Here is a 27,408-nt window from a genome sequence, read left to right as displayed (position 1 = left end):
CATGAGCATCAACGGCCGGTGGAAGTCCTGTATATAGCTGCCCTAGGGGAGCAGAGTTGCTCGTCCATCCGCCATCTTGAGTTATGAGGTCGTGCGGCAAAGCCACCCGTCACGTGTGTAGGAGCCGCCGCCCGGCCGCAGCGCCAGTGCCAGCGGCGGGGAGGACTCGGCCCATGCGTGTGCCAGCACCTGCGGGACAGTGCGAATGCGGGGATAGTCGGCTGCTTATCAGCTAAGCGGCCGCCGCTGACACGCCACAGCAACCGTCGCAGGTCACGTGAGCAGAACTGGCTGAAAACGGTGTCTTGTGCACAGCACTGAAAGCGGGCTTCGCTGTCGTAAGGTGGAACCCCGTGGCGCGTGGCAATGAGACGCGCAGCTCTTCCGCTACGTGGTATACAGGAACTCTAACGGCCGCTAGCTCCGCGCGAACCCCGCGGCATGTGGCTATCAGACGCGCAACTCTTGCGCTACACGATATGCAGGAACTCTGACGGCCGCTAGCTCCGCGCGCCATCTGGTTTCGCACCGTTTAATCCGAACTTTAGCCGCCGCTCTTCGCGAGGCGCGTCCTACTACCTGCCCTTCAGGAGAGGAATTAACCAACCTCTTGGGCGGGTGAGGAGCATCGCTAGGCGGATGTGACGTCACGTTTGCTCGCAGCGTTCCCGCGCGGTATGTTTACATTTTTCCGAGTGCTGCCTACACCACCTACACGGCGTACGTGCCGTAGCGATTCAAGTAGTCGCGTTCGACTTATGCGGTCAACGCAAGAATTCATAAACTGGCGATGGTTGTCGCCCTGTCAGTCGTCGTTCAACAGCTCCAGCGTCTTCTGGCACAACAGCTTTGCAGTTATCTGTTACCATCGGCCGGTTACCAGTTACCATCGGCCGACCAGGTGAGTGCGTTTTGGCGGGTTTGCAATCAGTTCGCATATCTCCTACTGCAAAGCGTGCTTTCTGCTTGCAGCAGTTATATTAGCGACGTTTACGAAATTGTTAACGGCGCGTTCTCACCGTCTTGCATTATTGTTGCTGTTTATGCTGCTCTGTTCGCGTCTGTCGGCGATCGCAAGCTGTTGGCGGTTTGTTGCACGGCGCGGGAACCCGTCTCGCCCGTGGCGCTTCTTTGTCTCTTCTTCAATGTGGCGTCATTAACATCGCTTGTTATCCTTGGGCTAACCTATCTTAATGTTGTAACGAAAATGAACTTGCTGTGCGAACTGAGCGTGACAGAACGCTGTTGGCGAGGTTTTCGTGTGCGCGTGTGGTTCGTGAGGGCGTTGTAACACGCTGCTTTGGCCTCTTGCACCTCTTTCCTGCATCTAGTACTCTTGCTTGCCAGGAGTGCCTGCCAAGGGATGGTTGCTTCGTTATGTGTTTTCATATTTAATAGTGAACCACTCAGCGTTCTATAACTGATGCAAATGCAGGCGGAACGACCCCGATAACAACGCAGGGCAGGGGCAGTGCTTGTGTGGTCTTCTCTGTCGTTTGCCCTTCTTTTCAGTCGTCGTAGATTATTTACTGTTGCGTGAACGTTGTTTGATTCTTCACGTTTCATTTTTCTCTTGCAGCATCTCCTGACTGCAGTCACGGTGCCCCTAGCCTGCGTGCAGCACTCATCCTGCCATTCTAGTGGGAACTGATGTTCGCAGGCCACTTGTCACGCCCTAACGGGTTCCCGCCCTTGCCTGGCTTATAATTGATGGTATACTTCAGATACACTGCTGCGTTCTCTCTCTGCATACATTTAAAGCGAGTGTTTACACTAACACAGCTGTGGATAGCCATGAAGACAGCAGCGTGTGTACTGGAAATGCCAGTGAAAACAAAACCAAACGATCTACAGATCTATGCCAGCTTGAACATTACAAATCTTTCAGCGAGTGTCAAAGCAATGGACAGCTGGGGATATCTCGTGCGCTAAATTGTGTTCTTCTTTCTGTTTGTTTTCTATTTGCTGGTATAAATTTACGAATTGATAGTATGAGTAAAGTAGACAGAGAACAAAGTGATTGCGTTGCTCTTAGAAATGCCTTACACGAAATAAAACTGCTTCCTGCGAGTTCGCACTGCTCAGTGCGGGGAAAAAAGGTTCCGTATAACAAATAATTTGGTGCACCCAAACCCATCTGTGATGAACATATGTCATGCATGGATTATTTAAGGGCATGTTCTTAGCTTTGGCAAAACAAGAAAGTGACCTCTTTCTTGTGCAGAAAACTAGTTTAGTTGTAATTTTGGCTCTTATCTGTCCAGTGTCAACAGGAATAGTAGCCTTGATGTGCGACTTTGCGGACACTTTCCTGTCACCTTCCTTCAATGTCACCACAGTGGTGGTGAAGACTCCTGGGCAGTCGAAATCGCATGATGACAGGCAGTTATATTCTACCACGAGAAGCACCCTCCACAAGCCATGAGGCCTTGCTCTGTTTTCAGCTGGGGCTCCTTTCGTTGCCAAGTGCCTTGGTCTTTTGGGGTAAAGCTCCCAAAACAGGGTGGTCTTGTCCCTGTTGGAATTGTCATGTTGATCATACTTTTCACCCACAGCTTTCCAGTTCATTTCACTTTTCTAACCCAATTCTAATGTTATTAGTGTAGGGAAATCTGGTGTCCAGCAGCTTGCGTTTCAAAGGGAATAGATGTAGCAACTACATCAAGCACTAGCTGATTCTGATGCTCGTGGACTTTGCTGTGAGCCGTCCAAAGCACCACAAGGGGAAGCAGTGCTGGTCTTATGTAGTGTACTACTTTGGAGCTGCAAAATTACAATGCACCTTTTATTACAATGCACCTTTTTTACCTCAATTTTTTATGCTGCAGTGGAAATCATGCGAATACATGTTTGTAAATGTCCATTCCACCAACAAATTCACGGCATGCCTTGACAGTAGGCGCAGTTTTATGCATCTAGATAATCACCTGTACCCATTTATCACAGGCCTGCAATTTGCACATGGTCGGATTTAAGCACCCTAAATGTGGCAAGTGTAACCGACCGTTACACTCAATCTTGAAAACTCTACCTTATCAACGCGAAAGCAATAAGTGGCCCATTGACTAAGAAGCCACTATCCGCTGTCTGTACTAGCACAACAGCTCCTAAACCGGCCGGCAGTGCAAAGAGTGGATTGAGTTCAAAACTTTGGGAAGAGTTCAAACCACATGGGAATCAAACCCAGGACATCACTAGTGCTAGTCCAGCACCACATCCTTGACACCACTATAGCTCAGTGGGTCTAGCTGACTAAAGGTGGACCCAGGGAGCGCATTATGACCTTAAACTGAAAAAAAGTCCACAGGTACAAGCAACCCGACATACAATGAGTTTTAAATTTCTTGGCAATTCATTAGGCCAGCACATAGCCGTAACATCCCCACTCAGGTGAATTGGCCAGTCACGATGATAGCTGCTGTCAGAAGCTCATGGCATTTTCACCAATTCCCGTTTGTCTTAAAACAATGCTGCTTAAATTACACACTGGCCAACTGCACCTCGAGTATATTTTACGCTCCTAGCATTCTGCAGTAGCCTTGTTTAGTGTTAAAGAACTACGTATTTGATCACATGTGAAGACTGCGATTTCTGTTAGACCATTTTGTGCTTTCAACCTGAATTGGTTGACGCTCGTCAATTGAACACTGGCTGCAAACTTTTATTGTGGTGTAATTAACATAAAACCTGGATAGAGTAAAAATACTGAAGAGTAAATTATGCTAGGCTTATACATTGCACAGCGTAGCTGTAAACATCAAAATTCAACTTTTTAGGTTTCACGAGGAAAAGCTCAGCATAACTTGGGCCAGCTATGAAGGGTAACTGCAGTGTAGGGCTATAGGTTAAGTCAGGCCACCTATAAATCTTTGACATGCTTCGAAATCTTGGCACACAGGCATTTTTTTGGTTCTACCTAAACCAATGCTTTGGACTTTGGCGAAATGTTTTGTACGGGTTAAACTGCACAATGCAATTGCAAATAAGAATTGAACAAATGTCTGTTGTGTCCATTCGAGAATCCACTGCTTGCCTAATATCGAAAATTGCATCCAGCAATCGATTCAAGAAATGTACTTGTATGTCCAAGAGACAAGCTCAAATAAAAAGTTACCCTACTTCAACTGCATTCCTTGCATATTTATTTATTTGAAAATATTTAGCACGAAAACAACAGAATGGTACCAACAGGCAGTGCTGTCACTTTTCGTGCTCTCTCTCTCGTGCTGTGTTGTTTTTCCAGTTTATTAATTTTAAAAATATGCCACATTTGCCATTTTAGTTGGTTTTATTTGTTTTGATGTTATGCTGTGTTGCCAACGAAACTTTGTAAATGTCTTCCTAAGAAAAAAATAAGAATACCTAGCATATGTAAGTGTATGCTTCTTGATGGATAGCAACTCTCACTATATGAAAGTGAAGCCAAGAAAACACCAAAGTCATCACAAACACTGAAGAATGTTTATTGACATGGCATCACATCACTTGCTGGACAAGCAACAAGGCACCATAATGCTGCTCACACAAGAGTGCGAAGTATGCGCCGTGGCTAAAACCACTTGATAAAAATACAAGCAGGCGCTTATCTGCCCCAAGGTGACCCTGAATGAAAATGTGACATGCGCAACACTGGAAATCAACAAAAGTTATTGGGTCAGGCATAAGTGAAAATTGCGGGCAAAAGTCGAGGGCACTTTCATGTGTTGGATGACGAGACTGCTGGCACAAGACAGGAAGGATCGAAGGGTGCTAACTCAGTATTGTATGGTTACAAATACGTGCAGATTGCTACTCACTGGACCAAAAGTGCTTGAAGACCCTGATTTTAAAGCAAAACTTTCTATGTCTCGCCAGTGGAATATGCCATGCCAAAAAGGCATTACAGAAAAGCCAACTTTCTCTGACAATGATAATGATCGTGAGTAAAGAAGTGCAGAAAAAAAAACGCTTCCTGCAGTCAGAAACAAATCAGGACCCTCGCGGTGTGAAACCAACATCTATTCCGTGACACCATTAGTTTGAATCTGGATAGCGGTGCATCGAGATGCAAAATTAGACAAAAATGGTGCACCTCACATTCTAATGACGACGACAGTTTGAACGCGAAGCTTTCGTCGAGCAAAATCAAGCGGCGAAGTTTCAAAGCCACTGCAATCAAAAGTCCAAACAGCATGCAAGTAAGTGATAGCTGAAACAGGCAACGTCCAAGCTCAGATGACAATCAAGCAAGGAATCCCTCGCGAGAAAACTGAGTTAAACTGAAAGACAATTTCTCCTAGACACCCTTCCCACTAACTTACAACCAAATTCCTTAAATGATCTCTTGCGTCCCTCCTACCCACCTAATTTAGCGGAGGCAGTGTGGGACACACTCCTGCATTTCATATACCGACCCACTATTTTTCCCTTGCTATTTCCCACTCATACCCGTCGTGAACTTTAACTAATCGCTACTTCTAAGGGGGTCTGATGCACTAGCAAGAGGCCCCCGGGTGTTTTTTTTTAACAGTTCAAGAAACGTTAAAAAAAAAGCCATTATTGTCGTAAGACAAAAGCGTGCACGTTTTTTTTCCTTGCAGTTAATTACAGCAACTAATGAACACATGACAGAACAAGTAACAGAGAGCAATGATGAAACTGACAACCACAGATTTGCACATAACTGTGGAGAGGAACTCTCTGGATAGGAGACTGAGCAATAGAAGAGCACAGCAGCTGCGGCTGAACCTTCCCACGCAGCTGAACAGAGACGAAGAATACGGCAAATGGACAAAATTAAGGGTTGGGAGTCTTAGTAGCCACTGTACTTTCTTATCAACCAGGCGTGTGGCTGGATGGTATAGATGAACAGCAACGTGGGAGCTAGAGGACTGCTTGGTGGCGACACTACTACCACCCAGTAGTCTGTACTCCACAGTACACAGTAGGAGGAAACAAACTGGAAGTGGGACTGCGAATTGCCATGACGTTACAAATGAAATAAGTGCTGCGTGGCTGTCACAAGTCAAGGTCAATCACCCTTAAGGGGAGGTGCCAAAACCCCTTAGAGAGAGGATGAAGACATGACATTTGAATCTAGTGGCTAAAAATGAACCATTCATGTAGCACCCCACCGTAAAAGGGGATTGATCTTCACTCATTTCCTGAAATAAAGTTTAAAAGCAGTTCATCCAGGGCAGTTGCCACCAGCACCCTAGAGTAGTATGGTGGAAACACACCACAATCTTTGCTTTTGGGAGGTCTTTTACCGGGCTGTCTACCAAAAAACTCAAATTCGTTTTTTCTAAGTGGGCACCTGGTCTTAAAAAAAAACATGGTTTTTACAGTTAGGACGATAAAAATTGGGTGATGCATGTGGTTTTTCATTGAAATTGTAGATATGAAGTTTGTTTCTGTGTAAAACAACTACATTAAACTTTATTTGGCTTTTATGTTTGATTTTTTGACAGCCTTTGTAAAAAAACTGCTTGAGGGATGCAGCTGAACAAGGTACCGGTGAACTGTGCACAAATCAAGGACTGACTGCCATAAGACTAACATTATCATTATATATGGTCTGTAGCAGAAGTGACAGCTGTTTGAAGTTTGGGCCTGGACGGCAACACCAGTTTTCCTGGTTCCCATTTTCTAGGCCCAAACTTCACATGGCTGTAACTTCTGCTACAGACCAGATAGAATGATAATGCTAGTATTATTGCACTCCTTGACTTGCGCACAGTTAACTGGTACTTTATTCAGCTGCGCCCCCCCAGCAGTTTTTTTATAAAGGCTGTCGTAAAATCAAACATAAAAATCCAAATAAATGTGAATAGAGTCGTATTACACAGAAACAAATTTCATATCTACAGTTTCAATGAAAAACCACATGCATCCCCCGATTCTTATTATCATAACTGTAAAAATAAAGTTTTTGATCAAAAACTGATGTTCCCTTCTAACTCGAAGCTTTCTGGCCAGCTCCGGCCTCGAAGGTCAGCTGCGCCTGATCAAAAGGACTGTCAACGCGGCTTGAGCTCAAGGCATCCTGGAATGAGGACACCTCTCTGAAGCATTTTGCGCATTTAATTAAAGTTTATTCTCACTCTCTCTCTTGCGGCTTGAGTCAAAGTCCAAAATCTAAACTGCTTCGACCGTATCAGAAGGGCGCAGTCTGACAGACAATGGTTTCATAATGCAAGGGACACTGGTTCCATTATGACCATGGAAAGCGTTTTTTCTTGTGGTGCATGTGCTTTTGCTTATCATCCTCATCGCTTTGTGAAAATCACTGTGTAAAGTTAGCTTTCCTGCAGTGCATTATGTAGCCACATTGAATGCAATCAGTGAGGTCCTGAAAGCTTCACTTTAACAACAGGAGTTACGTGCTCGTCAAGACCCTCGTCTCACAGCAAACTTCTCTTCACCAGCAGGCACAGGCTAGAGCCCAGTCAGCAGGTGCTGCAAAGACATGATGAGAGTATTTTAGGCACGAACCTCAAGATGGAAAGGAGGCGGAGCAAAGAGCAAGAAAAATGCATCAGGAGGAGACTGCAAGCTCTGGGATGAGCAAGCTAGATGTGGTGCTGTCAGGACCATAGGCGTGCGCACAGGGGGGGCAGGGGGGGGGGCGGCCGCCCCCCCTAATAATCTGGAGGGGGGCGCCAAATTTGCCCCATGCCTTAACTCAATTGAACCTGTCACGTAGGGTTATGAGTCGACCACGCGTGTGCTTTCACGACCATGGCAGCCGAAGAACCCTCATGTTACCCTCCAAAAGCTGTTTACTTTCAGCCCCGGAAAGGCGGGGACCAAAAGCAGGTCGCTGTGAGAAACACGTTCTCACTTAATTTTCATATTTGCAGCTACTTTTCCTCGCAAATAATGTGCCTAGTACTGAGCAAAATAGCCGCGTAAAAAGAATTTAAGAACATACAATATTACTTTCTTAAATTCTTACGAACTTCAAAAGCTAGCGTTCGAGCGGTACGCTCGGGTACCACGTTGCAGTTTACAAAAGACAGATGTGTCATATGTTTCTGTGCTTTAGGGAGAATGGAAGTTTTTTCAGCAGCGTGTTGTGAAATTGATGCCGCATCCGCCCTGGGACTTGCCCCCTTTGCCGATGGTACACATGAAAGTAAAAACTTCTGCCCAGAAATATTTTGTAGGTGTTGCAATTCCATTTCATTGAAATAAAAATTTTATAACAATTCCTCGTCTTTCCACTGCGTTTCGACCACTAAGGCTTCAGTGGGAGGAGGTCGGGAGTTCCCAGGGGGGGGGGGGGCGCTTAGGTAAGACTTCGCCCCCCCCCCCCCCCAATCGAGAACCCTGCGCACGCCTATGGTCAGGACACTGATGTCGCAACCCAAGCCTGGGAACAAGCGGAGCCAATAGCGCAGTTGTTCCAGCCTCCTCTGGAACAGTGATTCAGCTGATACGCCAACAGTGACACGCCAATTTATAGTTATATTCTATATTTATATTAAATGAAGCCAGTGCACGTGATGCCATCTCCCGAGTTGTGCCATGCTTGCACCGCTCACCCCCTTGCTGGTAGCCATGTGCTCGTACCGTGGTCAACCTCAAGTCTTCACCCCTTTCCTTTGAAATCCTTTGTGTGCACGCACAACTCACCACATGCTGTCGAAAAAGAAGGAATAAAAACGTGCATCACTAGAAAGCATAGCTGCTACCCCAGCAACAAGTGGAGGGGGCACCCTTTTGTTTGTTTTGCCCGAGACGAGTGTCCAGAATGGCGGATTACCAGCCCGCGCATGTGCAGATTGCTAATAGAAAAAGGTCCATCACCGCAATCTCATGGAGTCCGACGTATCACAGACGCTGCGGCACATACATGGCGGCGCACACACAGGGTCGCCCACTTGTGGGCCACACCAGTGAATACAACCTATGAAGTGCTATACCCACCACCGATATAGCATTATCTAGCTGCAGTCAGCAACACTTTTTTTATGTTTACACGTACTTTCAAGCGTTCGGAGGGTCAAAATGGCTGCTTGTCACTGCTTCTGACCGATCATCCATGGGTCGATCCCACCAATCTGGCTGCCACAAATCACAGTAATAACGCGGAAGTCTTCAATTGTGGGCCGGACTGACACACACGATTCGCGCCAGGGCTGTCAAACTGGCGTGGCAACTTTCTGATCGCGGCGTTAACACGCCACAGTGGTTCGAACACTTGCCCAGTATGAAGGTAGCTATTTCTGTCGTCGTTGGTTTGTCGCATAATGCATGCTTTACTCATGTTTAAGTGCAAGACCTGGCAAGCTTCTCTAGCTCACCCAGAATTTCTCGATACGCAACTCTGAGCTGACGTGTGAGCACGTCTGTTTGTCGTGTGGTTCCTTGTTAATGAGCCAGACCATGCAACTGAACGGTGCGAATGCAGATTTGATGCTTTCAGCGCATTTCACTCCTTTCTTCGATCAACAAGAGAGAAACTGTCAGTAATGCTCATAGAAAGACGGGGCGAGTCAGAAATGCTGCTTGGACACTTCCTAGTACCATATAAATAGTGTACTTAATCTTACCGAGAGCCAAAGCATCATTTTAGGTTGTAGTGAAGCAGACCAGAAAACACCCCTGCCCTTTTTCTTGTCCTTTCTCTTTGAAGCACTCCTTTGTTTATGTATTGAAAACAAATTTGTGCAGCGGCACACTTCATTAGTTATTTGTGTATATGGCTAATTTTTTACATTTTAACATTTATATGTTCTCATTGTAGTATGATACTAATCTTGATCAGTGCATTTTTGAAGCAGAGGTGGTTTTCTTCAGGTGGCAGTTCCTTTTCTCTACAAAAAAGGGCTTGCTGTAAACAGGATCAAACAACAAAAAAGGAAATCTGTTTTAGGTAAGGAGGAAAAAGGTTCACGTCAATTTCACGTTATTCAGCTCGGTGACCTACAATCCGACACTATCCATTTCCCAACCATTGGCACGCCTCAAGGTGCAGTATTATCCCCACTCCTATTTAACATTGCCCTAATCCACCTTCCCAGTAAGCTCGCCGCGATCCCTTGCTTACTCCACAGCATATACACCGATAATATTACGCTGTGGACCACCAGAGGCAGCGACTTTCAAATCGAGGAGGTTCTCTAACAGGGAGCTGACTTAGTTACCGCCGCCGCGCAAGTTGGGCTTGGATGCTCACCTGAAAAATCTGAGCTTTTAATCCACCCCGCCAAATCAACCGGCAACCAGGCCCAGACACCCACCATTGAGGTCCGCATTGATGGTAGGGATGTTCGCCAAGTGGAAGTCCTGAAAATACTTGGGCTCTGCATACAGCGCAATTTCGCAAACATTAAGTACCTAGCACAGCTGAATTCTCAGGTGAATCAGACGATCGCCCTCATCCGCAGGATTGCTGCCCGCAACAAGGGGCTCAAAGAAACGGAGCGTATCCGGCTGATACAGGCATTTGGGCTCTGCCTTCTCACTTACTCCCTCCCGTATCTCTTGCCCTCGCGTACCGAACTCTCTAAAGTCAACTGCCTCATTCGAAAGACCTAAAAAACGGCGCTACAAATCCCTCAGAGCACTACCACTGCCAGACTCGAGAAACTCGGCATTTACAATACTGTGGAGGAACTCATTGAAGCCCACCTTATCGGTCAGCTAAATAGACTCTCATCCACCCCCACCGGTCACACTCTCCTTGTTACTCTTAACCTTAAAGCCCCTATCCTCTGTGATGACAGGCTCCCGGTACCAGCCGACATTCATGGCTCCCTCACTATCCACCCTTTACCGCGCAATATCACCCTGTTTTCAACAAGCAGCCTAGGGAACTACGAGCACAAGCACTTACAGAGAAATACCCCGTCCACCCCACTACGGTTTACGTGGACGCAGCTTGCTATCGATGGCAGGATGCATACGCTGTCGCAGTAGTAATCAACCATCCCAACACTCCTCCTCTTAAATCCCTAACAGACCGCACCAACTGACCGCTGAGGCGGAAGAGGCGGCAATAGATGATCGGTAAAAAGTGCAAATGCTCATGGGTGCATTGTCAGCTCCCGCGGAGTTCCGTTACTTCCGGTTCGAGAGCTCTCCTGGCCTCCCATATGCCGACGGCTTTCACGCGCGCTTGTGCTTGTTGTTTATCTGTTTCCACTGAAAAAAAAACCGCTCATGCATCGCACATTCAATGTGTAACAACAATGAATTCTACAAGGGGCTTCTCTGAAAGGTTAGCACTCTGTGACAAATAAACAACACGCACACACGCGCGTGAAAGCCGCCGGCGTACGGGAGGCCAGGCGAGATCTCGAACCGAAAGTGGCTGGAGCAGACAACGTACCCATGAGCCTTTGCACTTTTTACCGGTCACCTATCGCGCTAGCCCTTACACATAGGCCGCCCCCTATCACTATCATCTCGGATTCGAAAACGGCCATTCGAAATTACGCCAGAGGCATGATCTCGCCCCTGGCGCTCAAAATTCTCCTCAAAAATCCTCCTACCATACAAATAAAGCTGATCTGGACTCCAGACCACATGGGCGTGGGGGGAAATGAGGCAGCACATAGGGCCGCTCGAGAGCATACCGTCCAAGCAGGCCCTAGCCTCGAACCCTTTCACGGAGCCCTATCAGCTTGGGACAGTCTCTTGACCTTCCAAGACATTACGGCACATTACCGCCTCTCACGCCGCCAGCTACCCCCCGCACACCCGGATTTATCCAACAGGGAAGAACGGCTATGGCGACTGGTGCAAACCCATACCCTCCCATGTCGCTACCACCTGCACCGTATTTATCCTTCCGTCTACCCCTCCACCAACTGCACGGCCTGTGGAGCAGTGGAAACACTGGACCATCTTCTTTGGAACTGTCCCCACAACCCCTATCCTCTCTTAGCAGACGGTGGGCACTGGGCTGAGGCACTGGGCAGCTTCGACCTGTCTACCCAGCGGGTGGTGACGGCGAGGGCTGCTGCGGACACCGGTACGCCGGTCACCACGTCCCCTAAGGGGCCTTTAAAGGCTCAATAAAATGTTTGTCCTCCTCCTCCCATGGTGCGGTCACATGCGGTTTTGCACAGATGGCATCTGGCCCCATTTTGTCTGACTGGCAATGAAAACTGCCTGCTTCAAAATAACTAAGACATTTTTTAGCCACATTTATATTCAGGCAGAAAGTGCTGTGCAGCCATTGCATGTAATGTTGCCTAGTATGAAAAATTGTGCTCAATAGGTTTCTGAGGAAAGCTGGTTTCGAGAATTGCATTGTGCCATAGGACAAAACAAAATTAACTATAAATGAAAAACAACACAACAAAAGTCCTGAGTTTTGCCATGCATATTTTTGTGCTCCTTTTCTATCATGTTTACAACCAACATGACCATACTGTTAATTACATTGCACCTTTGGTCTCATAGGTCACCCAGAAAGGAAAACAACTGAAGTCGATTAAGTAGTGTAAGGAAAATTCACTTTATATTGTAAAACAACAACAGTATTAATGTATTCTTGAAAGCGTAAGAAACAATAGCCTCGCCTGGACCTTTTGCAAACGTGAAATAGTTTCTTCTTGTCTTCTTTTTATTTTATGGTGAAGGAATGGGGCTGCTTCTTTTCCTGCAGCTTGTTAAGTTGGCCAATTTTTATGTGATCAGGTATTTAAGCATTCAGGAGTAGACGTGTCTTGATCAGGTATATCTTGAGTCCAACTGAGTAAAGCGTATTCTGATTTTTATCATGCTAAGGGTCATATTCCGAATGCTCCCCATGAGCACAAACGAGTTGCAGTGAATGAAGGAAGATAGCACGGAATTCTTTTATCAACACGTAAATGCCTAAGACTAGTTCACACACTTGAGCAATCACAAGCACGGCATAAACTTAATGCGGTTGCCCAGCAGTTGGGCAACACGCCACTATTTAAACTAAATGCATATGCTACTCGATAGTTTCCCTCCAGCTTAGAGACTGCCTTTTCCATGTATTTTCTAGTTCATAAATATACCATAGAATGCTTGGCTGCAGCAGCTCTCATAAATTACAAAAGGACAAGACTAAGATGGGCATTGCTTCCACAGATGATCCCTTTGTATCATTCCTGACATGAAATAGCCAAGTGAATCTTTGGACCTTGGTGACAAACTGTTTCAAAGCACAGTGCAAACTGTGATGAACAAGCAGCGTTGCGTCAGGTGCATAGCCTGCGACACTGTGCAGCTGAAAAAAATATCTTTGTCTTTCTGCTTCATTTTCCTGTGTCTACATATGCAAAGTGTCTTTATTAACAATAAAAGCAGGGCGGTAGGAGGGGTGTAAAACGTTTAAAGAGCTTACGGCAAAATAATGTGACACGCTTTTTTTAAACATTATGTATGAGCTGCCTCACGTAAGAGGCATTTCTTACAACATTCTTAGCCCTGTATGGCTTTCTCACACAGCTCAGATGTCGTGCGAAAAAGGCAACTTAGTCTAACAGCTCAAGGCGAGGTAGGTGCATCTTCTCCCGTTTGCACTCAAGAGTTTACATGAGAAGGCATTAAGTAATTGCATCATAATCGAGTAAATTGAGGTCACTTCGCACTATGAGGCACAGGGCAGTGTGGTAGACCTCTCACTCAAGGATCTTTAGCGTAAACCAAGACATTGTGTACAGAAGGTTATTTTTTTGGCTTTATAAATTCAATGCAGCCCCGGCAGCCAAGAATAGAACCCAAGACATTGTACATCCCTGCAGCCATAGGAAACCATGTGAGATCTGAGCAATCTGGCACCTGAGAAATCTCATTACGATGAATAAAGCTACCGTGCGATATTACTTAGTGTTTACAAAAACCAAGGATAGACAGCATAGGGGCACTAGATACATCCTTGCTTACACAAAACTCAAAAGTAAAATTTAAAAATATATATATATATGACGCGGCCATCCGAGGCACGGTATATCTATGATGTTGACTAACACCATTTACTGTGCCCTGGCCGACGACGTAATTTATGTTCCTGCCTCCACTGGAAGCTGGAAAGCACTGTAAACGGCCCTGCGGTCAGCCATAACCCATTACACGCCCAAGACTACAGTGCAAACTTTGTCGTGACGGAAACCACGTACGGTGCTGTTTGCACGAAGGTCACGCCAGCCCACCTCATAGATTGTGCTATATCGGTAGTGCATATAACAATTTCTGGTGGGACTTCACTAGGTGGTACATATAGCATCATCCATAAATTTTCAACAGTAAAAAAATGAAGGTAGTAATTAAGCAGTGCATGAGCTATCCCTACCTCTTCATTGTTTCACTAGCTACTGAAAGACTTGTATTTGAAAATGTCAGGCTGGAATGGATGCATAGACCAGGTTGGTTTTTTGACATCGGCATAAATAACTAAACTTGATTTTTAGTACACACGCTGCTGTCTTCATGGCTATCAACTACCGTGTTACTGTAAACCCTCGCTTGAAATGTACACGGAGTGAGAACGCACTGGTGGATCTAAAGTATACCATCAAATAGAAGCCAGGAAAAGTCGGGACCCCGTTTGGTTGTGACAAGTGGCCTGCACTAGAATGGCAGTTCCCACTAGAATGGCAGGATGAGTGCTGCAGGCAGGCTAGGGGCACCGTGACTGCAGTCAGGAGATGCTGCAAGAGAAATAAATGGAACATGAGGAATGAAGCACCGTTGAGGCAGCAGTAAATAAACAATCTAGGATGACTAAAAAAAGGGCAAACGAAAGCGAAGACCACACAAGCAGTGCTCTTGCCCGCCCTGCGTTATCCGGGTCGTTCCCGCTGAATTTCCATCGGTTATTGAACGCCGATTGATGAGATGAAAACACATAACGACGTAAGCATTCCTTGGCAGGCACTCCTGACAGCAAAAGTGCTGGATGCAGCAACGAGTGCAACAGGCTAAAGTAGCGTGTTACAACGCCCTCACGAACCACACGCACACACGAAAACCTTGCCAACAGGGACCTGTCACGGGCAACGGTCTAATTAGTGTCGCATGATGGCCGCCATGGGAGCAGTCATAGTTGATTTTACCCAAACGGACCAACCGTTTCCGCTCACTGAGTACCCAGAGTCACTGTTAATTATTTATAGTGACGCTGGCTAGTTAGTGAGCGGAAGCGGTTTGGCCGGTTGCGTCGAATCAAGACATACTGCTCCAATCCAGTGCAGCAATCCTCGCAGGTGTAGTTTCGCAACTACAAGTGATCAGTCTGCATTGATTAGAGCAGTATGTCTTGATTCGACGCAACCGGCCAAACCGCTTCCGCTCACTAACTAGCCAGCGTCACTATAAATAATTAACAGTGACTCTGGGTACTCAGTGAGCGGAAACGATTGGTCCGTTTGGGTAAAATCAACTATGACTGCTCCCATGGCGGCCATCATGCGACACTAATTAGACCATTGCCCCTGTCACGCTCCTAACTTCACCAACAGATCGTACAGCAAGTTCATTTTCGTTACAATATTAAGATCGGTTAGCACAAGGCACGTTGTGTAGAAAAAGCGTCGAGGAAAACAAGTGATGTTAATGACGCCACATTAAAGAAACATGGGCGAGACGGGTTTGCAATGCGAGCGAGTTTCCGCGCCGTGCAACAAACCGTCAACAGCTCGCGATCGCCGACAGACGCGAACGAGCAGCATAACAGCGACAATAATGCAAGACGGGGAGAACGCGCCGTTAAGAATTTCGTAAACGTCGCTAATATAACTGCCGCGAGCAGAGAGCAAGCTTTGCAGTAGGAGATATGCGAACTGATTGCAAACCCGCCAAAAAACACTCACCTGGTCGGCCGATGGTGGACAGTTGAACGCCCACAGATAACTACAAAGCTGTAGTGCCAGAAGACGCTGGAGCTGTTGAACGACGACTGACAGGGCGACAACCATCGCCAGTTTATGAATTCTTGCGTCGACCGCATAAGTCGAACGCGACTACTTGAATCGCTACGGCACGTACGCCGTGTAGGCAGCACTCGGAAAAATGTAAACATACCGCGCGGGAACGCTGCGAGCAAACGTGACGTCACATCCGCCTAGCGATGCTCCTCACCCGCCCAGAAGGTTGGTTAATTCCTCTCCTGAAGGGCAGGTCGTCCTACTGGCCGTTGGCTAACCTAAACACCTTTTAAATGCATAGCATTTTAGTAACTCACAATGTCACGCGGCGTTGGCGTGCGCTGTCGTAGTCCGCATGCGCGCCTTGTCGTAGTCCGCAGGCGCGCCTTGTCGTAGTCCGCAGCCAGGAAGAAATAACAGTTTCCGGCGCCCGGTTTCGAACCCATGACGCAGCGGGCGGAACGCAAGGTGCCCGGCGCACAACCGACCGAGCCACGAAACCGATACAGATTTCGATGCACCGAACGCGCCTTATATCCTTCACTCATTTCTCGTTTGTTTCGAAAGCGCCACAAGTTGTCCCGCGCTTCCAAAAGATGGCGACACGGGTCCCGCGATCAAGAGATACGACTTGCCGGCGCACCCCCTCGGAAATGCTGTGCATTTGATCGTGCCCCTCGCGAGGGGGATGTCTTTTTTTAAACCGTGGTTTAAAGCGACGCGTGTACGCCTCCAGCGCGGCCTGTAGGGGCGCCACTGAAATCCCGCTAGCGGCCCGTTTCGAAAGCAGTCGCGGGAGTCCGCGTCCCGCTCCCCAGTGCCACCGCTGATTTTGCGGCACATTCACGACAGAGATTTACCGTTTGCGAGCGTTTGAAATCCATGTTTATGTGAAGCAGTCACTCTGTTCGCAAATGGGGTGTGTTTACGAGAGTGTAAATGTTTCTGACGCGTTCTTAGTGTGGTATATCCGGTCTGTATAAGCGCCAGGTGTGTGTCACAGGCCAGCGTCGCGGAACCGGCGTATGATGGAGCCGATTGTAGTTACATTGACCTGAATTTACCATCAGTTTCTCCGTAACCACCGGTTCCTCAGATGTTCATTCTACGGCTATACACTACGATTTAAATCGGTTTTGTGCGCTTACAGAATCAGCGGAGCACTAATACCTGACAGCACGCCAGTTACGTTTGCCAATATACCTCAGATATTTATCACCACCATTTACAAGCCCGTCTGTGTTAATTTCGGGAATATTGAACAAAAGCACGATGGACAATGCATAATTATACTCGGGGATCAGCCCACGACAGAGTCGTCTTGTCGTGAGGTGAGCGCCCGCCAACATTTATCTGCTACATATATCCTCTGCGGGCAGTGCGGAGACGGGCTTGGAATATAATCCGCGTCCGCGACTAAATCCTTCTTCGAAATAGCGTCATATGGCACAGGGAGCGTGCAGAATAAAGCAGAAACTGAAATCAGAGGGCCTTATCACATACCACACTCTTCCAACGACATCTTTCATCGCTTGTTGAACAGCTAGCTACCCTGTATACTTCCAAAAATGAGTCCGCCGTACGATCAGCTGTTCGTTGGAGTATAAAAACAAGGAAAGTGAACGCAAGATTTGTGTGTTTGATTACTAAAACGTAGTTGCTTGATTCCGCTCCCCATTTGTACACAACGTCCTCCTCCACTCCCCCCACCGATGTCTCGCGAAATAGCTGTGCATTTCGCGTATAGTTGGTCTAGTGAACCCTACCTGGCTTAAGTTTCGACAAACGTCTTTAGCATGTCGGAAGCTGCACTGTTTTTTGTTCATTTCCGTTAGAGCTATTATGTTTCTTAATTCCGCACTTGCACAGCATTTATTTTTCCGTGGTTTCATTAACTTGCCTTGGTTCTTGGTATATGGCGTGTGTGGGCACATAATTAATGACGCACAGGCTTGGAATATACTTGACCTTTTCACATGGTTTATATTCTTATAAAAGGCATAAGTTATTGCCCGGGATTGGGTAATCACATCACCGAAACATATTTTTCTGCGACGTATATATTCGAAACGAAGCCGCATTCGTTGTCCACGCTGCAAAATGAAGCCAACCGCTCATTGTGCCAGTATCAGGTCTAAACGAGGCGGCAGTAGAATTCATTTGTGCCTGATGTTTTGGGGGTGACAGGGGTCATATGTTGCTACCGTCGCCGACGCCCGGAAGAGCGGCGACGAAGCCCGCAGAACCGCTTCCGCGGGTAGCTCTTGCAGGCGATCGCGTACTCTACGAAGACGCAGCTGCTTTTTAAGTGACCTAAACGTACTCTTTGCCTAAAGACGTCAACATAACAAGTTTTTTTTTAGGGCGCAGAAAGGCGAAAAGAAGCGAAACAGAACCAAAACACTGCACGAACCCCTATCAGCCACGCAGCGCAAATCCCGTCAACGCCGCGGAGAAACGGCGGCAGGCGGCGCAGCGATCGCAAAGCTCGAGGCTTATAAACACGGGCAAGTCGCCATCTAATGCAGCAACTCGAACATACAGAGCCTCAGTTGTGTTCAGCTGCAATAAAATATATTTCCTGAACGTAAAAAATTGCAGCAACGGAGAGTTCAATTATTCGCAATTTGAAGCAACGTACGCTTCAATTCGTGTATAGATGCTATCCACTGAGAAGTTTAGCTGTAAATTTCTTCGCTTGGCAACACTGGAAACGGCCACGGACATGGCCGAAGCGCCACGGACATGGCACGGCTTGTGCCACCGCTCCCGCACGCCATAGAAAAAAAAAACACCGGCCAGCGTCATCTGCTACGTTTCAATCCGACTCTCAACGGTGGTGTCAACAGATAGCTTATTAAGCGGCTGCTGAGCACGAGGTCGCGGGTTCGATTCCCGGCCGCGGCGGCCGCTTTTCTGATGGAGGCGAAAAGCAAAAACGCCCGTGTGTACGAGATTTCGGCGCACGATAAAGATCCCCAGGTGGTCAAAATTAATCCGGAGCCCTCCACTACGGCGCGCCTCATCGCCTGCGTTGCGTCGGCGCGTTAAACCCCGCAATCAATCAATCAATAGCTTATTAAGCGCACTCACATTGGAGTCGATGCATTACTTTGCGTTCTGTGGGGTACAGTTTGGAACGTCCAACACACATCATGTGCTTATCGTGAACTAGTACCGCCATGCCGCGGTGCCCGACGTAACTAGTGACGGCGTACTCACATGGGTGCCTGCATGCGTCCCTCACCAGTGAATACATCCTATACTGCTGCAAGCAGATTCTCTTCTAGATGTAGAGCTGCGGTCCAGCAGAAGCTACATTATAGTGTTATTATTGTCCTACACACCCATTTAACCAAAAATGAGGCAAAAGAGCCACCGCCTACTTTATTCGGAGTTGAGCCAATAAATTATTCGCATGCCTTAGCCACGCTACATGGGTCTCTTCTGGAATTTCTTTATTCTGTAGGGCCTGCGAGCTATGCGACGGTTTTTTAAATGAGAGGACATGCCTACAGGAAAAAAGGAACGCGCACTGATTATTTCAAACGGTGGTATGGGTCTGGAATAGCAACAGCTGGATGTGGGCCAGTTGGTACGACATGATCAACGGTTTTAAAGGGACCATGGAGTCAAAACACAAGTTTGGTTAATTCGAAAGACTGCCTCATTAGGATCATACTGATACCGCTTTTAACGTAAACGTCGCTCAAATAAGCTACATAATTAGGAAAGAAGGGAATGGCCATGTGACCCACTAGCTCATTTCCCGCAACAGAACCTATGAGGTCCTAAGCATTGCTGTTTGATTGGCTGAGGCCGGCAAAAGCAAACGCAAATTAGGCAGGGCAAGCTTGCCGAACGAGCTATTTGCGCTTACATTTGGGGCACATCCTTTGTATGGCAGAAATAATGGTGGGATAAACAGTGGAAGTTACAAAAATGCACGTAAACATAGAAGTGCCCGATGCGTACTGCTCTCGGTACTGCGCTTACTATGCGTGTCTTAGCTGCACAGCACTGGTGCTCTTCGGGGTAGTCTCAGACGACACTGGCCAATTGGCGAATGCGACGGTCTCGTACGTGACCGTATTTGCCAAGCGAACCCCGTGTTTCACGAAACGAATTTTTTCTACCTTAACAAAAACAAGCCAGGTACAAATAGGGTCAAAAACAAAGCAAAGGCAGAAAACGGCCCGCCGCGGTATGGGGGCGTCATCTTGGGTAAACATGCACCGCAGCATACCTTTTTTATATAGGTTTAGCGTGAAGACTTGCTATTGTGATGTCATTTCAGACGCCAGGAAAACACACGTTCTGGCGAATAATCCAAATTTTGACTTAAATTGATTAATTTCTCAGTGGATGAAGCACCGTTTGCTTTCGGACAAGCGCAGGAACTCTCCAAACACGAAATCTTTTGAAAAAAAAAAAACTTGTATTTGGTCTGCATGGCCGATTTAGGGTGCAAGAAAAAACGCGGACACTAGAAAAAAAACTAACACGGCAAATCAAGCGCTTCGTTTGTCGTGTTCGTTTTCTTCTAGTGCGCCCGTTTTTTCTTGAGTCTTAAACCTTTGATATGGATCCCCATCCTTCTGAAGAATCACAGGAGCTAGGAGTGATGGCGGGGTCCCCAAATACTTCACTAGAGAGGTCGGGAGGCTTCCAAAGATGGAGGCCTTGCGAGAGTAGGCTGTGTGTTCGCTGTAGAGACGGCAAAGTTATCGAAAAGTGGCCTGGTTTGACTTCTCGAGCAGCAGACGCACAGAAAGGCAGGGGCTCGCGTACAAGGGAATTGCAATTGGGTGGCAACGCTCGCGATATTCATTAGATTTCCCAAGAAGACCCAGCTAAACCAGTTTAGCAAAAAAAGGTGAACACTTCAGCATAAAGAGAATGAGGCTGCGGGATTGCGTTAGGGCAGGTGCTTGGCTGGTCGGAGTACCCGTACTTGCTACGGACGTTTATAGGACAGTATCATGACTGCTCAGATTCTTGAACTTTTTGCGTAATCAATCAAATCACTGTTTTCCCTGTTTCTTTCGTTCTTTCTTCAGTTTTTTTTTTTATCTGATTCTAATTTTGGCTGCCCTGAAGTGTACCATACCTTGCCTATTGGAACGGCGTGGTATATTTTGCAGTAGGTTGGAATGTAAAGTGCTCGCTGTAGGCGGCATCACTGCAGCCAACAAAAGAGGATTCGTCAAAACGCCTTTGCCGCACGCACTTTAGAAAAAAGCAGCTCATTTCGTGAAAAAAAAAATATCTTGCTGGTTAGTTTTTGCACGTTTTTTCTACATTCTGTTACTTCGAGCGCACAGTGGTTAAAGGGGGAGCGTCTCAAGGGCCTACAGGATGCAACTTTATTTCCGGGTAACTGGAGCACTAGCGAGTAAGTACGCGTACCCTCCTCCCCCCTCCCCGAATTACCCCCTCCCCTCCCCCAGAAAACAACGTTTTCCCAGACGAACACATTTCGCTAGGAGTACATCCTTGTTTGACTTCAGAGTTGTATTAAGCGAAGGTCTCGCTCCATTTTCCTGCTAGGGGGTAGCCACATACAGCTAATCCGTTCATGAAGTCTGACCTAAACTACAGGATGCCACAAATGAAACTTTGCACAAAGAAGACAATGGTTTCTCGCTTGTCATCCACATTTTTCTCCCTTTCAATATGCAATTTTATTGAGTGGTTTCGCAACAGGGAAAACTTGCTAACAAGAAATTTTCTTCGCTAAAATAGCAAGCTATAATAAACAGGAAATTCGGCCCGCATTTCTGGTATGACAGGAAGAGCGAAAAATTCACGGTGTTTGTAGAAATGTTTATCATGACTTGCAGGTTTTGCCAAAAACTGGGAATAGCAAAACCTGAAGTGTGTCCACATACTGATTGTCCATATACATGCCTATACTCACATCTGACATAAGGCGAATAAGTACATAGGGGTCCGGTAGATTGCTAGTATATCTTCAAGGGAATCTGCCCTCGGTCAAAAACCGCATATGCACCTGTGGAATATAGACATGGTTGAAATGTATCGTTTTAAAGCGACCATACCCACTTCCATCGACCGCGCGCACTGCGAGATCTACAGAATTACAATTAGGCTCAAGTATCCCTTTTAAAAGCGTTTTTAGAGGTCACTTGGCCAAAACCCCGAAACCCATTCAAACATCTGATGTTGTGACACCCCGCAAGCGATGCAGAACGTCGTGGTTTGATTGCATAAAGTAAGAGAACAGACAATATTTTTCGATCAATCGTTATGCGGTGCCTCGTCATTGGCAGACTTCGTACTCTGATCGCGGTCAGTCACCATTCAGCATTTATAAATGTCGGCGAGAGAAGTGCTTAAGGGAAAGTATGTCACTTGAAGATTATGTCACATTGATACAAGGGTCGAAGCCACCCTATGCTTTTAGTTGAACGAAGAACTTTATGCAACCTCCACCTTCAGAAAATTCCGGGCTTCCTTGCCTTAGGGTCCCGCCACCTCTCCTTGCCAAACCTCCCATCCCCCCCTTTTAAACTCTAACCTGCTATCCAGCCCCACCCTGGAGGACCAGCTTCGGCTGGCCACTAGAGGTCAGAAGGTGGAAGCAGCATGTCAATTCCCGCCAAGAGGAAACCACTTTTGTCCGGGGTGGAGCACGCGCTGAAAACCGCTTGAGTAAAGTGTATTATCTCTCTCTTTCTCCCTCTGTTTTTCTCTGCTGCACATGCATACAAAGGAAAATGAAAGTCAAATCGCACCATCGCCGACACCATACAAACACGACTAGAAGGCCTCGGGGTGGGCGGTTTTCCTGGTTGGCAATGTTTTTCTATTTTCCCTTTTGTTTCTAAGTGCAAGAAAACCATGTGAACACAGAATGAAGTAGTGCTGCCATCTGTTCACGATGTCGAAAAGCTTACGAAAACAATTACGTGTAGACGTCCGCGCCAGGTGGCACTGCTAAAAAAAAGTACGCGATTCGGCGCCGCGAAACTGTAAACGAGGCTGCCATTTTAATGCGCAGTGCCACCTGCTTTATAGGGAGATAGTTTAACAAACGTCACAGATAGGGTAACTTGTAGCTGGAGCTTCGCTGAAAAAACTCATGATCTAAAAAATTCTAAAAGCAGTTAAATTAAAAACCTTAAGGGACATTCCGGCGAGATTAGCACTCGCTGCAGTTGTTTTAAGGGTACCCTGCCATTTCAATTGTGACGACTCTGTGCAGCCGCTGCTGTTCAAGGCTTTTTAAAGGGACACTGAAGTGATTAGCAAACATCGCGAGATTACTAGCGCAAATAGTAGTCTGAAGGTCGCCGGTTCTATTCCCGGCCGCGGCGGCCGCTTTTCTTATGGGGGCGAAAAGGGAAAACGCCCGTGTGCTCAATATTTCGGCGCACGTTAAAGTTCCCGAGGTGGTCAAAATTAATCCGGAGCCCTCCACTACGGCGCACCTCAACGCCTGTGCAACGTCGGAGGGTTAAACCTCACAAACAATAAACAACAACAAATTGTAGGGTTGAGTATCTAGCCCATGTTTCGCCCAATTTCGCTGCGTTTACGAAACTTTATTCATTTGAAAAATTAGTTCGAAAATGATTCCCTCTCTACATTCTACTTGCCGATTTCCTATGACGCTTTGTATGACGTCAAAACAAGATGGCTTGGCTCGACTCGTTACTGCATGGGTCGGCGACCCTTCGTCAGAATCAGTCGGTCAGTGTCTGGTCGGCCGGCCGCCGGCGGGTCGTCGCCATTCGATCACTGACTTGAAACTAAGTCACGACGCGTTTGTGCCTGGAGTAATGCGCCTTTAGTTTGTTCATTTGTAGTATGTATCAAGCCCTAGTAGAAAAACCTAAGGACAATTGAAGGCGGGAGAAAAGGCAACGAAGTTAATATACGTACTAAGGACTTAAAATCAACCGAAACTTTTATTAGAAGCGAAAACCAAGATGCGGGAAGCATTTTTTGAGCTGGGTAAACTAGCACAGCGGTCAGCAGCATGACGACACCTCTGCGAACGCTTTTCCGCATAATGAACGCAGTCACTAGAGAGGAGATATTTATGAAAATTTGGGGGATACTTACTGCACGAGCGCTATTTAAGACATAGTCATCTAAGCTGCTTGAAATGATAAAATAAATAAATATGTAAACAGGCTATACATTACACAGTTTTTATTTCCGCCCCTGGCACCGCTAGCTTATGGCCAACTAAGTTCATTTTACGTGAGCTGGCTGCCGCGGTGAGGAGTGGTTCTGATCGTGGGGTTTAACGCGCCGACGCAACGCAGGCGATGAGGCGCGCCGTAGTGGAGGGCTCCGGATTAATTTTGACCATCTGGGGATCTTTATCGTGCGCCGAAACCTCGTACACACGGGCGTTTTTGCTTTTCGCTTCCATCAGAAAAGCGGCCGCCGCGACCTCGTGCTCAGCAGCGCAACGCCTTAGCCACTGAGCCACCGCGGCGGGTGCGGTGAGGAGTGTTTATGCGGCGCATAATGATCCACCGGTCAGGTTGAATCTTTTGTATGCGTGCGTCTGCTTGCCTGACTTTTGAAGGACGGAAAACGCAGTTGCACTTCGAGCTTGTCCACGGATGCCTGCTAGCTTTTGTATTCCCTTTTAGTCGTTATGTGTGATCGTGATTGGGCCTAAATTTTCCATTCATTAAACAAACAAAAAGTGGCTTATGGCCGAATGGTCTGGAGCACTGGGTGCATTTTTTTTTTTTGCAATTCAGAAGTCCGAATTCTGATAGCGCAAGTTTTCTTTTTTTAAGTCTTTTTATTAGTGTCTGGGCAATGTTTTCTGTGTTGAATTCACTATTTTTGCGCTGTAACGTTCATTGATCCACGAGCAAAGTTCGCAGAATGCGTACAGACTGACACTGACGCGCCGGCGAGTTCTCGTTGGCGCTGTGTTGCCATAAGCACCGACTGCTTGCGGGCACAGTCTCGAATCAGCCGACGCTTGGCCTGGTGCGAACACGCCTCTTACAATACATGCACGAGCCAGGCAAGCTCCGAAGCAGGGGAAAAGCGCCTCGCATTTGAGCGTCTCCGGTGACGCGGAGGGCGTACATCCACTGCATACGCCTCCGATAATGATTGTTATAATTCCAAGCCGTGCGGGTAGGCTTATCTGACGCATTTTACAGCTGACAACATGGTAGAAGCGCGGTAATGCCGATAACTGAGATATTTGGATTGCCCATTCAACTATAACGTCGGATACCAAGCATGTTGTTTCACACAACCGAAACCGAAACTGATTTGGATTCTAATCTTCGACATCGTCCAGTCACGTAGCACCTTGTATAGATGTCACTACTGTTAGTTGGTGTGGCCACCGCTAACCCCACATGGTAGTTTCTCTTCTTTTGGGCTTTATTAAAGAAATATCGCCTTATCGACCGGATAAACCATGAAAAGTGTGTTTTTGAGCTAGTCTACGTAGGGCAAGCAAGAAGAGGAGCTTGACAAATTCACTTCAGTGTCCCTTTAAGAGTGATTGATTGAGTGTACAGTTTAACGTGCCGACGCAGCACAAGGGATGAGGCGCGCCGTAGTGGAGGGCTCCAGATTAATTTCGACCACCTGGGGATCTTTAATGTGCGCCGAAATCTCGTACACACGAGCGTTTTTGCTTTTCGCCTCCATCAGAAAAGCGGCCGCCGCGGCCGGGAATCGAACTCGCGATCTCGTGCTCAGCAGCGCAACACCTTACCCACTGAGTCACCGTGGCGGGTGTCATGAAAAGACTGATAAACTACATAGGAGTCGACGACATGTTAATACACAGCATGCTGGGCTTTAGAGCAGGACTATCCACGCAGGGCGCCTTCTTGATCCTCAAAGAGTAGGTGCTACAGAACATCCCTAAAGGAAGCGAACACCTCATCCTCGCTCTAGACCTGAAGGGCGCTTTCGACCACATCTCACTATCTTGAAAGCGCTAAACGAGCTGCGCGGCGGGTTGACAATATACAACTACATCAAAGCTTTTCTTTCAAACCGCAGAGCTTTCGTAGGGATAGGAGACATTCGATCTTACCTCTTTAACATGCCTAACAAAGGGATGCCACGAGGATACTCTTCAACATCACGATAATAAAAATTGCAAAAAAAAAACTGGCGTAAGCCGTCGATGTCCGATTTACTCTCTATGCCAACGACATCACAATTTGGGCCACCGAAAGATCACTAGCTCAGTAAGAAGAGGCGCTTCAAGAAGCCGCGAAGTTGATGGAATCACTAGCAGTACAGAATGTGCTGCAATGCACGCCCAAAAAATCAGAAATCATCCGAGTGCACTACGCCCGGTACAAAATCCCAGCATTAATACAAATAACAATCGGGGACAGAGAAGTCCCTGAAACAGATAAAATCAGAATTCTGGGGATGATTCGCAAGAGAAACGGCAGGGCAAACTTCACCATCAATAAATATATGAAAGAGGCGGTGCTTAAAGTCCATAAATTCCTGAGAAGACTAACCACAAAGAAAGCCGGCCTCAAGGACGAAGAAACCTTGAGGATCATGAAAGCCTTGATAGTCAGCCATCTCGCTTAAAGCCTACGTTTTCACCGCCTCAACAAACAAGAGATTTAAAGGGACACTGAAGTGATATGTAAACATTGCGGGATTACTTGCGCAAATTGTAGTCCGGGGTCCCCAGGCCATGTTACGACCACTCTGGGCGCGTTTACGCGATTTTATTTAGTAGAAAAACTAATTCGAAAATGCTGTCCTCCTCTCTTTACGCTCGCCCATTTTCTGTGGCGTTTTCGTGTGACGTCAGGAGGGGCTGAGCTGGCAATTGGCTGCGCCACGGCTGCGCTACTGCACGGATCCCCGGCCGACAGAGTCAGTCGGCCCAGCGTTTCGTCCGCCGGCCGCCGGCGGGTCTCCGCAATTCGTTCGCTCAGTTGAAACGAAGCCAGGACACGTTCGTGAATGGAAGAATCAGCCTTTCTTTACTTGGTTTGTTTGTACACTGTATCTAGCTCCAAGTCAAGGTCGCTTCACACAAGCTCTGCACAAGCGCACATGCGACGCTTCGCTGACTGGTACGCCCGTAGGAAAATATAAGGCCTCTTGAAGGCGGGAGAAGAGTCAGCGAAGTCAATATAGGTACTAAGGAAATAAAATCAACTGATATTTTTACCGTACAGCGTAAAAATAGGGTGCGGGAAGCACTTTTTTGCGCTGGGCGAACAAGCACAGCGGTCAGCAGCACGACTACGCATCTGTGAACGCTTTTCCGTCTACGAAATGCAATTGCTAGACGTGAGCTATTGCGGAAACTCGGGGGACGCTTACTGCACGAGCACAATACAACAAATAGTCACCTAAGCTGCTTGAAATGCCAAAACTAAATAAAATGTAAACTTATTATACAATATATACCTTATATTACCATAGTCAGCGCAGCCCGTCCCGTGGCAGAGTTGTCTAAGGCTGCAGGTATGTCGCCGCTAAGTGTTTTGCGAGTCACGAGTTCGAGTCCCCGCGGGTACGTGCTTTTTTTTTTTTTTTTTGTAAGTTAACTTATTTGTTTTCTGCCAAT

General features: G+C 47.0%; 1 protein-coding gene and 2 long non-coding RNA genes across 3 annotated transcripts in view; 1 reads left to right on the top strand and 2 right to left on the bottom strand.

Annotated features, from left to right (window-relative positions):
* LOC144139705 (cytochrome P450 4C1-like) overlaps window positions 1-27,408 on the bottom strand; it is a 100,426-nt gene that overhangs the window by 65,058 nt on the left and 7,960 nt on the right. The window lies entirely within an intron of this gene.
* LOC144139653 (uncharacterized) lies at window positions 693-3,427 on the top strand. Its single transcript, XR_013316295.1, has 2 exons — window positions 693-901; window positions 1,580-3,427. It is a non-coding gene; the product is annotated as an uncharacterized LOC144139653 (long non-coding RNA).
* Window positions 8,457-14,948, bottom strand: LOC144139646 (uncharacterized). Its single transcript, XR_013316294.1, has 2 exons — window positions 14,481-14,948; window positions 8,457-8,622 (listed from the first exon to the last, which is right to left on the bottom strand). It is a non-coding gene; the product is annotated as an uncharacterized LOC144139646 (long non-coding RNA).

Source organism: Haemaphysalis longicornis, unplaced genomic scaffold (genome assembly GCF_048455015.1).
Source record: "Haemaphysalis longicornis isolate Haplotype H1 unplaced genomic scaffold, Haemaphysalis longicornis Haplotype H1 scaffold_1, whole genome shotgun sequence".
Lineage (NCBI taxonomy): Eukaryota > Metazoa > Arthropoda > Arachnida > Ixodida > Ixodidae > Haemaphysalis > Haemaphysalis longicornis.
The sequence above is the reverse complement of the archived record's forward strand: the minus strand, read 5'-3'. Positions and strand labels throughout refer to the sequence as shown.